Raw genomic sequence first — 15,092 nt, 5'->3', positions numbered from 1 at the left:
GATTTACCACCCGGAAGCAGCCTCTTTTAGACCAGTGTGCTTTTCACAGAAGAAAACTTTCCTGAAGTATATCAGTCTGATCCTGCCAAGTAAGGTCAGTCCAGCCCCGAAATACCAGGCTATTCTCCTCTGAACAAGGAACATGACAACCCCAGACGATCGTTTCGGCCTCCTATGGGCCTCGTCAGTGAGGTGCAGCCACATTCCTCTAAGCACACTGGGCAAGGAGTCCACGTCTGGTTTCCCCCATCACCCATAGGGAGACTTCCCCAGGGTCATAATAATTTGCATACAAAGAGAGAAGCGCTCTACCAGGAACGAACAACAGCTCAGTGGCTTGTTCTATGGCGATTTACCACCCGGAAGCAGCCTCTTTTAGACCAGTGTGCTTTTCACAGAAGAAAACTTTCCTGAAGTATATCAGTCTGATCCTGCCAAGTAAGGTCAGTCCAGCCCCGAAATACCAGGCAATTCTCCTCTGAACAAGGAACATGACAACCCCAGACGATCGTTTCGGCCTCCTATGGGCCTCGTCAGTGAGGTGCAGCCACATTCCTCTAAGCACACTGGGCAAGGAGTCCACGTCTGGTTTCCCCCATCACCCATAGGGAGACTTCCCCAGGGTCATAATAATTTGCATACAAAGAGAGAAGCGCTCTACCAGGAACGAACAACAGCTCAGTGGCTTGTTCTATGGCGATTTACCACCCGGAAGCAGCCTCTTTTAGACCAGTGTGCTTTTCACAGAAGAAAACTTTCCTGAAGTATATCAGTCTGATCCTGCCAAGTAAGGTCAGTCCAGCCCCGAAATACCAGGCAATTCTCCTCTGAACAAGGAACATGACAACCCCAGACGATCGTTTCGGCCTCCTATTAGTATGTCTGTCCCGGGACAACTGAAAGGATGAGCTTCGTGCACTCTCATATTATTTCACCAATCAGGTAAAGGAAGCTTACTATAAAATCTCATGAGAGTTAAGTCAAATCTCATGAGATCACAGTAAGAGTTCATGACCTCAGCACTGCGGATACTGATTGGCTGCTGTTCATTTCTTCATTTTTTTAAAAATTTTTACCTGCAGCTGGGAGCAGCGGAGTATAACTTTTTACACAGAACTTACTTTGCTGAGCTGAGGAGATTGTGAGGTAAAATATCTTCCTTTTATACATAGAGATGCCCAGGTGATATTTTCCTGTCAGCTTTTTACAGTTATACTGCATCAGTTTCAAGTGATTTAGCATATGAGTATTATGTCCCTTTAACTTATATCCCATCTAAACAAATGGAGACTACGTGCAGAGCGATGTTTATTGTTTAAAGAGACATCAAACCAAACATTTTCTTTCATGATTCGGATAGATCATACAATTTAAATAACTTTTCTATGTACTCCCTATTATCTAATAGATAATAGATAATCCTTCTCTTAGCATTCTTTTTGGAAAAGCATATCTAGGTAGTCTTGGGAGCAGCAATACACTACTTGCAGCTTGGTCTAACATGTAATTTTTTTAAAAGCTGTTTTAGTCTTATAGATTCTTGTCCTGTATAGTGAAGTACAAGTAATCTTCGGAACCATACAGCAGATCAAGCCCAATTGTTTAGATTCATGAAAAAACATTTGTGAAACTAATATCTCTTTTAAAAAAAGCTCAATTCAGAGATTTGTAACACCCCCCCCCCACCACCACCACCCCAACACATCTGCAAGTTGCGAATGATTCTCCATGATAATCAATGGACATGACAGCGAGACAAGGGGATGTGACAAGGGGCGGGTACAAATCTCTTTAACTTGCTCAATTTTCTAGTTGCAATGTTGCAGACGTTCGTTTTGTTTTAAACAAATCATAACACAAAATATTTTGAATTAATCTGGTTCAAAATACCCATTTAGGTCTCACCACATTATTTTGGAAAATACATTTTAAAGGTCACAGGATTATTACATGTAAGTAAAGAAATATTGTATGACTAAAAAAAAAAATATGATAGCAATTCCACCCAACTATAATTAATGATTCACTAAAAAATGACTTGTAAAATCTGTACACAATCACTTTTTAGTTTTCTTTTAGAATCTTAGAGAGGGTTATTCTTTACATTATCTCAAAATAGTATAAAATGTGACTGCAGTTTAATATTTAGTGACAAAGAAGTTCTACTTAAATAAAGGACAAAGCTATTTAGAAGATAAATATTTTATGTTGAAGAGACACAGAGTCTGATGATCAAAAGCTCACTGTCATGGTGCAGATCTATTTGAGGGACACTTTGGTACTGTTGAGACTTCTAAAATAATCTCACCAGAGCGAAAAGCTTTAGATTATAGGGCCCCATTGTGGTCAAACTTGCCCTAAACAAGTGATCTGCACAACTGCGAGCAGAGTATATGTAAAATTAATAATAATGTAAAGTAGATATAAAGTTGATACCTTTAACAGACAAATAAAAAAAAAACAATTTATGCTTACCTGATAAATTCAATTATTTCATGGTGGTGAGAGTCCACTATCCATTACTCTTGGGAAATACTTTTCTCTACCACAAGAAGGAGGCAAAGATTCCAAAAGCCCAAGAGCTCTATAAATCCTCTCCAACCTCACCCATACATCTGTCTAAAGTATAGTCAAGCAAAGTGAGGTAGAAAAAAGAATAAGAGCTATAAAAGGAGCAAGGAAAAAAGATGTGCTGAAGAAAAAACTAACCCCAAAAATACATAAGGGTGGGTACCGCAATAAAAGAACCCCAATATTTTTTTTTTTTTTTCTTTCTTTCTTTTTTTTATGCATTTAAAATAAATCAAACAGGCAAAAAATGAAACTGAGATATCTGCCAGAAGAACCTTTTTACCAAAGGCTGCTTCAGAAGAAGCAAAAACATCAAAATGGTAGAATTTTGTAAAGGTATGCAAAGAAGACCAAGTAGCTGCCTTGCAAATCTGATCAACTAAAGCCTCATTCTTGAAAGCCCAAGAAGTGGCAACTGGCCTAGTAGAATGAGCAACCAAGAGGACAAAGAAACAGCAGAGACTTTCTGGCCCTTGCTAGGACCAGAACAAAGAATAAACAAACTAAAAGTTTGTCTAATGTCCTTAGTAGCATCAATGTAATATTTCAATGCCCTAACAACATCCAAATAATGCTGTCTCTGAAGCATTCTTAGGATTAGGACACAAAGAAGAAACAACCATCTCTCTGCTAAAGTTTTCTGACGAAACAACCTTAGGCAAAAAAATCAAATTAAGTCCATAAAACAGCCTTATCCTGATGAAAAAAATCAGATAAGGGGTGTCACAAGAAAGATACTATAACTCAGAAGATTTTCTAGAAGAAGAAATAGCCAACAGAAATAACACTTTCCAAGAAAGTAGTTTCATATCCATCTTCTGTATGGGTCCAAAAGGAGGAGCCTGCAAAACACTTAACACCAAGTTAAGATTCCATGGAGGAGAAATTGGCATGATTACAGGTTTAATACGAACCAGAGCCTTAAAAAAACTATAACTATCAGGAAGATTAGCAATCTTTCTGTGGAACAAGACTGAAAGGGCAGAAATCTGCCCCTTCAGAGAATTGGAAGATAGGCCGTTATCCAGACCATCTTGCAAGAACTGGAAAATCCTAGGAATTCTAAAAGAATGCCAGAAAAAAAAGCATGATCTATACACCAAGAAATAAAGGCCTTCCAGACCTTGTAATAAATTGTTCAAGTTAAAGGCTTACGAGCCTGAATCAAAATTTCAGTTCCTGAATCAGAGAACCCCCTATGTATAAGGACTAAACATTCAATTTCCATGCCATCAAGTTAGGGACTTGAGATCCAGATGGAAAAATGGACCTTGAGACAAAAGTTCTGACCACAGAGTAGGGCAGCTGGACATCTGAAGCAGATCAGCATATCAAATCCTGTGAGGCCATGCGGGGCAATCAGGTTTAATGTCGACTTCTCTAGGCTTATCTGCAAATTACTCTGGGACGAAGTACCAGAGGAGGAAACAGATAAGCAAGCTGAAAAGACCAAGAAACTAGTACAGCATCTACTAACACTGCCTGAGGATCCCTGGACCTCGCAAAGTACCTGGGAAGTTTGATGTTCAAACAAGAGGCCATCAAAACTACACTGTATCTCCGGGAGACCCCAAAGATCAACAATCTGATTGAACACATCCTGGTGAAGAGACCACTCCCCTGGATGTAGAGATTGACAACCGAGAAAATCTGCCTCACAATTATTCATCCCTGGAATATTGGACAGAAAAAAACTTCATCTGGTATACCTTGTTCTGAATCCTATTCAATATCTCTGAGAAAGTATATTTAGAACCCAGGGATCTGGAACAGACTGACACCAAGCCCCCTGAAAGAGGCTTAATCTACCCACTACCAGAACCTCTGGATTGGGGGCTGCACCCACATGCAGTTTTGGTAGTAGGGATAAATTTCTTAGCCTGCTTAGACTTGTTCCAGTTAGCACTAGGTCTCCAGACTGAAACAGAGATGCCTTGCTTTGGAGTAGAGGAGTCAACTTTTTGTTCCTTATTCTGACAAAAGAAACAAAATGATTAGAAGCTTTAGGTTGCCCTCTAGACTTTCTGTCCTGAGGAAGAAAAGCCCATTTACCTCCAGTAACAGAAGATAACATCTAAATCAGAACCAAATAATGTATTTCCCAGAAAGGAAAGAGATAATAATATGGAATTAGATACCATATCAGCAGACCAGGATTTAAGCCATAAGGCTCTCCTGGCAAGGACTGCCAAATACATGCTTTTGACATTAAAGTGAAAGTAAACCCTAGCGTTGTACAAACGCTAGGATTTACTATTGAAACAAATAAAGGGCACTTTCATTCATGAAGTATAAGATACTTCATGTAGAAAGCTCCTTTATTTGATTCAATCACTTGCCACTCTTAGCTCCTACAGCAGCCCACGGCTAAAAAAAAATTTGGCTAAGAGATGACGTTTTCACCTTTAGCCGTGGGCTGCTGTAGGAGCTAAGTGCGGCAAGTGATTGAATCAAATAAAGGAGCTTTCTACATGAAGTATCTTATACTTCATGAATGAAAACAGAATTTATGCTTACCTGATAAATTACTTTCTCCAACGGTGTGTCCGGTCCACGGCGTCATCCTTACTTGTGGGATATTCTCTTCCCCAACAGGAAATGGCAAAGAGTCCCAGCAAAGCTGGCCATATAGTCCCTCCTAGGCTCCGCCCACCCCAGTCATTCGACCGACGGACAGGAGGAAATATATATAGGAGAAACCATATGGTACCGTGGTGACTGTAGTTAGAGAAAATAATTCATCAGACCTGATTAAAAAACCAGGGCGGGCCGTGGACCGGACACACCGTTGGAGAAAGTAATTTATCAGGTAAGCATAAATTCTGTTTTCTCCAACATTGGTGTGTCCGGTCCACGGCGTCATCCTTACTTGTGGGAACCAATACCAAAGCTTTAGGACACGGATGAAGGGAGGGAGCAAATCAGGTTACCTAAACGGAAGGCACCACAGCTTGCAAAACCTTTCTCCCAAAAATAGCCTCCGAAGAAGCAAAAGTATCAAATTTGTAAAATTTGGCAAAAGTGTGCAGTGAAGACCAAGTCGCTGCCTTACATATCTGGTCAACAGAAGCCTCGTTCTTGAAGGCCCATGTGGAAGCCACAGCCCTAGTGGAGTGAGCTGTGATTCTTTCAGGAGGCTGCTGTCCGGCAGTCTCATAAGCCAATCGGATAATGCTTTTAAGCCAAAAGGAAAGAGAGGTAGAAGTCGCTTTTTGACCTCTCCTTTTGCCAGAATAAACAACAAACAAGGAAGATGTTTGTCTGAAATCTTTAGTAGCCTCTAAATAGAACTTTAGAGCACGGACAACGCCCAAATTGTGTAACAAACGTTCCTTCTTTGAAACTGGATTCAGACACAAAGAAGGTACAACTATCTCCTGGTTAATATTTTTGTTAGAAACAACTTTAGGAAGAAAACCAGGCTTAGTACGCAAAACCACCTTATCTGCATGGAACACCAGATAGGGCGGAAAACACTGCAGAGCAGATAACTCTGAAACTCTTCTAGCAGAAGAAATTGCAACTAAAAACAAAACTTTCCAAGATAGTAACTTAATATCTATGGAATGTAAAGGTTCAAACGGAACCCCTTGAAGAACTGAAAGAACTAGATTTAGACTCCAGGGAGGAGTCAAAGGTCTGTAAACAGGCTTGATCCTAACCAGAGCCTGAACAAAAGCTTGAACATCTGGCACAGCTGCCAGTCTTTTGTGTAGTAAGACAGATAAAGCAGAGATCTGTCCCTTTAGAGAACTTGCAGATAATCCTTTCTCCAAACCTTCTTGTAGAAAGGAGAGAATCTTAGGAATTTTTATCTTATTCCATGGGAATCCTTTGGATTCACACCAACAGATATATTTTTTCCATATTTTATGGTAAATTTTTCTAGTTACATGTTTTCTGGCCTGAACCAGAGTATCTATAACAGAATCTGAAAACCCACGCTTTGATAGAATCAAGCGTTCAATCTCCAAGCCGTCAGTTGGAGGGAGACCAGATTTGGATGTTCGAATGGACCCTGAACAAGAAGGTCCTGTCTCAAAGGTAGCTTCCATAGTGGAGCCGATGACATATTCACCAGGTCTGCATACCAAGTCCTGCGTGGCCACGCAGGAGCTATCAAGATCACCGAGGCCCTCTCCTGATTGATCCTGGCTACCAGCCTGGGAATGAGAGGAAACGGTGGGAATACATAAGCTAGGTTGAAGGTCCAAGGTGCTACTAGAGTCGCCTTGGGATCCCTGGATCTGGACCCGTAGCAAGGGACCTTGAAGTTCTGACGAGACGCCATCAGATCCATGTCTGGAATGCCCCATAATTGAGTTATTTGGGCAAAGATTTCCGGATGGAGTTCCCACTCCCCCGGATGGAATGTCTGACGACTCAGAAAATCCGCTTCCCAATTTTCCACTCCTGGGATGTGGATCGCAGACAAGTGGCAGGAGTGATCCTCCGCCCATTGAATTATTTTGGTCACTTCTTTCATCGCCAGGGAACTCCTTGCGCCCCCCTGATGATTGATATATGCAACGGTCGTCATGTTGTCTGATTGAAACCTTATGAATTTGGCCTTTGCTAGTTGAGGCCAAGCTCTGAGAGCATTGAATATCGCTCTCAGTTCCAGAATGTTTATCGGGAGAAGAGACTCTTCCCGAGACCATAGACCCTGAGCTTTCAGGGATTCCCAGACCGCGCCCCAGCCCACTAGACTGGCGTCGGTCGTGACAATGACCCACTCTGGTCTGCGGAAGCTCATTCCCTGGGACAGATGGTCCAGGGTCAGCCACCAACGGAGTGAATCTCTGGTCTTTTGATCTACTTGAATCATTGGAGACAAGTCTGTATAATCCCCATTCCACTGTTTGAGCATGCACAGTTGTAATGGTCTTAGATGAATTCGTGCAAAAGGAACTATGTCCATTGTTGCAACCATCAATCCTACTACTTCCATGCACTGCGCTATGGAAGGACGAGGAACAGAATGAAGCACTTGACAAGAGCTTAGAAGTTTTGATTTTCTGACCTCTGTCAGAAAAATCCTAATTTCTAAGGAATCTATTATTGTTCCCAAGAAGGGAACTCTTGTCGACGGGGACAGAGAACTTTTTTCTTTGTTCACCTTCCATCCGTGAGATCTGAGAAAGGCTAGAACGATGTCCGTATGAGCCTTTGCTTTTGACAGGGACGACGCTTGTATTAGAATGTCGTCCAAGTAAGGTACTACTGCAATGCCCCTTGGTCTTAGAACCGCTAGAAGGGACCCTAGCACCTTTGTGAAAATCCTTGGAGCAGTGGCTAATCCGAATGGGAGGGCCACAAACTGGTAATGCTTGTCCAGAAAAGCAAACCTTAGGAACTGATGATGTTCTTTGTGGATAGGAATATGTAGGTACGCATCCTTTAGATCCACGGTAGTCATAAATTGACTTTCCTGGATGGTGGGTAGAATCGTTCGAATAGTTTCCATTTTGAACGATGGTACCCTGAGAAATTTGTTTAGGATCTTCAAATCCAAAATTGGTCTGAATGTTCCCTCTTTTTTGGGAACTACGAACAGATTGGAATAAAATCCCATTCCTTGTTCCTTTATTGGAACTGGGTGTATCACTCCCATCTTTAACAGGTCTTCTACACAATGTAAGAATGCCTGTCTCTTTATTTGGTTTGAGGATAAGTGAGACCTGTGGAACCTTCCCCTTGGGGGTAGTTCCTTGAATTCCAGGAGATAACCTTGAGAAACTATTTCTAGCGCCCAAGGATCCTGAACATCTCTTGCCCAAGCCTGAGCAAAGAGAGAGAGTCTGCCCCCCACTAGATCCGGTCCCGGATCGGGGGCTACTCCTTCATGCTGTTTTGTTAGCAGTGGCAGGCTTCTTGGCCTGCTTACCCTTGGTCCAGCCTTGCATTGGTTTCCAGGCTGGTTTGGGTTGTGAGGCATTACCCTCTTGCTTAGAGGATGCAGAATTAGAGGCTGGTCCGTTTCTGCTAAAGGGACGAAAATTAGGCTTATTTTTAGCCTTAAAAGACCTATCCTGTGGAAGGGCGTGGCCCTTTCCCCCAGTGATGTCTGAAATAATCTCTTTCAATTCTGGTCCAAATAAAGTTTTACCTTTGAAAGGGATGTTAAGCAATTTTGTCTTGGATGACACATCCGCTGACCAAGACTTTAGCCAAAGCGCTCTGCGCGCCACGATAGCAAACCCTGAATTTTTCGCCGCTAATCTAGCTAACTGCAAAGCGGCATCTAAAATAAAAGAGTTAGCCAATTTAAGTGCGTGAACTTTGTCCATAACCTCCTCATATGGAGTTTCTCTACTGAGCGACTTTTCTAGTTCCTCGAACCAGAACCACGCTGCCGTAGTGACAGGAACAATGTATGAAATTGGTTGTAGAAGGTAGCCTTGCTGTACAAAAATCTTTTTAAGCAAACCTTCCAATTTTTTATCCATAGGATCTTTGAAAGCACAACTATCTTCGATAGGAATAGTAGTGCGTTTGTTTAGAGTAGAAACTGCCCCCTCGACCTTGGGGACTGTCTGCCATAAGTCCTTTCTGGGGTCGACCATAGGAAATAATTTCTTAAATATAGGGGGGGGAACAAAAGGTATGCCGGGCTTTTCCCACTCCTTATTTACTATGTCCGCCACCCGCTTGGGTATAGGAAAAGCGTCGGGGGGCACCGGAACCTCTAGGAACTTGTCCATCTTGCATAATTTCTCTGGAATGACCAAGTTGTCACAATCATCCAGAGTAGATAACACCTCCTTAAGCAGTGCGCGGAGATGTTCTAATTTAAATTTAAATGTCACTACATCAGGTTCAGCTTGATGAGAAATTTTTCCTGAATCTGAGATTTCTCCATCAGACAAAACCTCCCTCATGGCCCCTTCAGATTGGTGTGAGGGTATGACAGAACAATTATCATCAGCGCCCTCTTGCTCTTCAGTGTTTAAAACAGAGCAATCGCGCTTTCTCTGATAAGTAGGCATTTTGGATAAAAGATTTGCTATGGAGTTATCCATTACAGCCGTTAATTGTTGCATGGTAATAAGCATTGGCGCACTAGATGTACTAGGGGCCTCCTGCGTGGGCAAAACTGGTGTAGACACAGTAGGAGATGATGTAGTATCATGTTTACTCCCCTCATTTGAGGAATCATCTTGGGCAATATCATTATCTGTGGCAGTACTGTCCTTACTTTGTTTGGATGCTATGGCACAATTATCACATAAATTTAAATGGGGAGACACATTGGCTTTCATACATATAGAACATAGCTTATCTGAAGGTACAGACATGTTAAACAGGCTTAAACTTGTCAACAAAGCACAAAAAACGTTTTAAAATAAAACCGTTACTGTCTCTTTAAATTTCAAACAGAAAACACTTTATTACTGAATATGTGAAAAAGTATGAAGGAATCGTTCAAAAATCACCACAGTGTCTTAAAGCATTAAAAGTATTGCACACCAAATTTCAGAGCTTTAACCCTTAAAATAACGGAACCGGAGCCGTTTTTAAATTTAACCCCTATACAGTCCCAGCTATAGTCTTTGCTGAGACCCAACCAAGCCCAGAGGGGAATACGATACCAAATGACGCCTTATAGAAGCTTTTTCAGTGATTTTTAGATCCTCACACATGCATCTGCATGCCCTGCTCTCAAAAAAACAACTGCGCAGTAATGGCGCGAAAATGAGGCTCAGTCTATAACTAGAAAGGCCCCCTGACTGAAAAGGGTGTCTAACACAGTGCCTGCCGTTTTATAAACGTTCCCCAAGATTATAAATGCCAATTGTTAGCCTAAATCTGAATAATATGCCCAAATAAAGCAATCGATTTAGCCCATAAAAATGTCTACCAGTTTTTTAGCCCATATTAAGCCCTTTGTTCTGTTTGTTTGACTAAGAAAATGGCTTACCGGTCCCCATGAGGGGAAATGACAGCCTTCCAGCATTACACAGTCTTGTTAGAAATATGGCTAGTCATACCTTAAGCAGAAAAGTCTGCTAACTGTTTCCCCCAACTGAAGTTACTTCATCTCAACAGTCCTATGTGGAAACAGCAATCGATTTTAGTTACTGTCTGCTAAAATCATCTTCCTCTTACAAACAGAAATCTTCATCCTTTTCTGTTTCAGAGTAAATAGTACATAACAGCACTATTTTAAAATAACAAACACTTGATAGAAGAATAAAAACTACATTTAAACACCAAAAAACTCTTAACCATCTCCGTGGAGATGTTGCCTGTGCAACGGCAAAGAGAATGACTGGGGTGGGCGGAGCCTAGGAGGGACTATATGGCCAGCTTTCCTGGGACTCTTTGCCATTTCCTGTTGGGGAAGAGAATATCCCACAAGGATGACGCCGTGGACCGGACACACCAATGTTGGAGAAAGTGCCCTTTATTTGTTGAATAAACTCAAAAGATTTGCACTATCAGAGTCATCTGAATACTGCTTTGAAAGTCTAGACAACCAGTTGTAGAATCAGCAGCTACATCAGCAATAGAAATAGCTGGCCTGAGAACATAGCCTACATGAAAAAAAGGCCCTTCTATTTAAAGGGTCTATAAAAGAAGTACTGTCTTCAAAAGGAATAGTAGTACGTTTAGCCAGAGTATAAATGGCCCCATCCACCTTGGGAGCAGTTTCCCACAAATCTGTATTAGCAGCAGGTAAATGAAAAACCTTGCAGAAGGAGTAAATACATTTCCTGGCTTAGATCGTTACCTAGAAATCATATCAGAGACAGCATCAGGAAAAGGGAAAACCTCAGAGAGATTAACAACAGTCTTAAAAACTGAATTTAAATGATTGCAAGGTTTATCATCAGAAACTTTAGGATCTTTAACTCCTAAAGTAATTAAGACGTCCGTTAAAAGAAAACGAATATGTTTAACTTTAAAAAAAAAAAAAAGAAAATATCAGGTTCAACATCTGATGAAGATTACTCATCACCAGAGGAAACTTCAACATCTGAAGATATAACAGCATCCCTGGTCTCAGGGCACATAGTACTTGTAAAAGGTAAAATCTGAACTGACCTTTTATGCTTGCTTTAAGACGGGAGAGCAGCCAACGCCTCAGAAATTGTAGCCTTGATAAAGTTTTTGATAGTAGGTAAAACAAATCAGTATTCTCCTGTAATGAACAAACAGTAGGAACATTAATACCCAAAGAAACAGCATTAGATTTGTCTAATTGCATTAACAATTCTAAACATGAGTCACATAAATGAGCTGGAGAAGGCATTTTAGCTTTTTTACAATAAGCACACCTAATAATAGTAGAAAGGTGTTCAGGAGACTAAGTTTCTTGGGTAGATTTAGGGATAAAACCAGACTGCTCCATTATAGCATATGACAAAGCAATGCAATAAACACTGTAACCAACTTAAAAGATCTTGAGGAATGGAAATCACTTACTTCCTCCTAAGTAGCTTTTAAAATAAACTCACAGGTACAATACGCGCTAAGCCAAACTGCAAAACAAAGCAGGAGACATTAACATAACATCCGAAATCAGATAATGCTCATCAGAAGGAATAACGTATGCAAAAAAAACTAACAGCTAAAAAGGAATTAAGCACGACAAAACCTGACATAGCCGAGGACAAACTTGTGTTAACTTGATGAGTGTTAACCAGCCAATGCTGGTTAACACTCATCAATATATATATAGTGCCCTTTTTATAGCTATAGGACTGTCTAAATGTTAATAAATTATACTCACCACTAGATACTTGTTCACTGGCAAACAAGCAGCAGACAGCCAAACCAGTACTGAAACATATCAGCAGAGGTTTAAAGAATAGGAGTATATTGTAGATCCATAAAGGGAGGCAAAAGACAAGTCCCTGCAACCAATTATGGAAGGTTTATAAAAAAATTCCATGAGGTGAAAAAGAATCACAAACCTTACCCCATAAACATCCCTCTGACAAGCACTGTACTCTGAGGGGAAACCGGACCTCAACATAGACTAAAACCCCCTCTCTAGAGAATCAAATGCACATCTTCATTCTTTAACCATTTCCAGCGGAGAAAAGTAAAGACTAAGGTTTGTGTAAGGTGGGATTGGCTCTTGGGGTTTGGGAATCTTTGCCTCCTCCTAGTGGTAGAGAAGCGTAATTCCCCATAAGTAAAGGATCATGGACTCTCACGACCTGTATGAAAGAAATACACATTTTAAAAAGGACTTCACTATCTTAAAATGTCTGCAGTTTTGTCTCCTTTACATAACTTTTATTACATTAGCCTTATTATTACTGAAAACTATTGTGTGCTTTAATATATTCCAAAGGCTAAGATGGTGCCAATAATTTTCTTTCTATTTTTTTGTGTATAAAACAAGTTATAGAAAGAACACGTCACTCGCTATACAGCTCTTCTACCACTAGATGGCACTTGAAGGTGCCCAAAGCAACTCCAAAATTGTCTTCCATTAGTAGGCTGACCATATTGCCGCTTTAAGAAGGAACACATATGAAAAATACATATGTGAGGGTTCTTATACAAAACCATTTCTTTAAACAGCCCTGAAAACAGCCCTGACATATGTATTTTTCATATGTGTCCCTTTTTAAAGCGGCAATATGGTCAGCCTATCCATTAGCCACATAAACCTAAGCAGTCGTAAAGTTTGTTTAACCCTATATCACTGCTGAGCTATCACAGCTGTTTTTGTGTACACGGGCTTTGCTCCCGCAGCACTGTTTGCAGCTCCTGCATTACACTTTATCAAGTATCTAATGTTTTTCTGAACATTAAGATATTGGCACAACATTTATCAAAAAGAGTCACTATTTTTAAAAAAATATATAGGTATTAATTGCCCTGCAAAAAAATAAATCAGATTTAATAGCTGCAGGTTTCTTGTTGATTTAGCACAATCCCCATGGTGTGTTTTTTTAGTGACAGAGTACTATTTGCATAGGGATACATCTGCATATTTAAATACCTGTGAATAATATTTATTCTTTAAAAGCAACATTGTTTCAACTTTTTCTTTGTTTTAACTAACAATAGGACCTCTTAATGTATATCCGTGATCAGGCTTTTGAAAAAAAAATCGATGATCTGTGCTGAATAAATCAACTTTTCCTTGTCAGGCTGATAGAGGCGTCTATTTATTCACCAATATAACTGTAGGAGCTGCACCAATTAGGCAGTGAGCATAATGTATTATGGTTAAACACACAGTTCTGTTCAAGCAATTGTGCAATAATAAAATGTTGTAGCAGTATTGTACTATAGCTCCTTTATGTCTTCTTAGTTACCACTCTTTCGTGTGCAAGGACAAACATGTTTTATAAAATTAAAGGGACATTAAACACTAAACAAATGCTAGTAGAATGATGCATTCAATGAAAGTATAAGTCTGAGAATAAAATGTAGATTTATTTTTTAAAGTTTAATTAGCTGTTTAAATATTGACAAAATAAGTGGAAAGTTTTAATGTCTAAACAATGGGAGCTGCCATGTTGTAACTTAGGTTACCTTCTCTGCTGCAGCCAATTAGAGACAGGTATAAATAGGTCACTAGAGTGTGCAGCCAATGACTGTGCGGAATATAACAGTGTTTTGCACTTCCATTTCTAATAGGAACTAAAATGCTCACAATTTCAGAATAGAATTACAGGAAAAGGGGACAAAATAAATTATGAAAGTATATTGCAGACTTTTTTTATATATACGATATATAATTTTAATACCATCAGAAAGATAGTACAGCACTGTAATCAGAAACGCTATAGCTGTTTTAAATATAAAAATATGTAAAATTCAACAGCACTTAATAAAGCTCAAATTTAATTAGACACACATATCAAGATACATATGAAATGCAAAATTTCGGGCTCACAGGACATTAATTATGGCCAATAAAGTGCCAGATTAAAAGTGGCGTGCTTAGATAGCGCGGGATGAGATAAGCGGTATTGATGGGCCATGCTAATTTTAGGGCTCAACTTGATATTACACATTCATATTATAAAACATATTTACCAGAGAAGGTTTAGCCCATCAGTCATCGCACTAGCACACCCATTACTTCAATGGATATCACTAAATAGCGCTGATATTACAACGTTTTTTAAAAGTTATGGGTTGCGCTCGAGCGAAAGCCCAAATAGCCCTAGAGGAATTAGCGTGACATGAGACCTGAAGTAAAGTGTAAGGGTTAAAAAAACACATCAAACACATATTGAAATAGTATTATACTCATATATACACTTTTTTATAAAAAAAATCAGTTTAATATTGAGAGAACAATTTAAAGGGATATGCTATATGGCAAGATGTTTCACTGGAACAGGATCCAGTGAGCGTGTGTGTGTATATGTATATATATATATATATATATAAATATATGTGTGTGTGGGTGTATATGTCTATATATATGTGTAAAAAATGTGAAAAGATATGAGGTACTCTTCAAACATGCGAACCAAACTGCAAACAAATATGCAACAAACTTTTTCTGTTGTTCCCGGGACTTACCCAAAATGAGCTCTGCC

General features: G+C 39.8%; 1 protein-coding gene across 2 annotated transcripts in view; it reads right to left on the bottom strand.

Moving 5' to 3' along the window:
• Window positions 1–15,092, bottom strand: part of LOC128660205 (protein adenylyltransferase SelO) — a 170,363-nt gene that overhangs the window by 105,766 nt on the left and 49,505 nt on the right. The window lies entirely within an intron of this gene.

The sequence above is a fragment of the Bombina bombina genome, chromosome 5 (genome assembly GCF_027579735.1).
Source record: "Bombina bombina isolate aBomBom1 chromosome 5, aBomBom1.pri, whole genome shotgun sequence".
In the NCBI taxonomy this organism is placed as follows: domain Eukaryota; kingdom Metazoa; phylum Chordata; class Amphibia; order Anura; family Bombinatoridae; genus Bombina; species Bombina bombina.
Note: the sequence above shows the minus strand (reverse complement) of the source record. Positions and strands in the feature narration are given on the sequence as shown.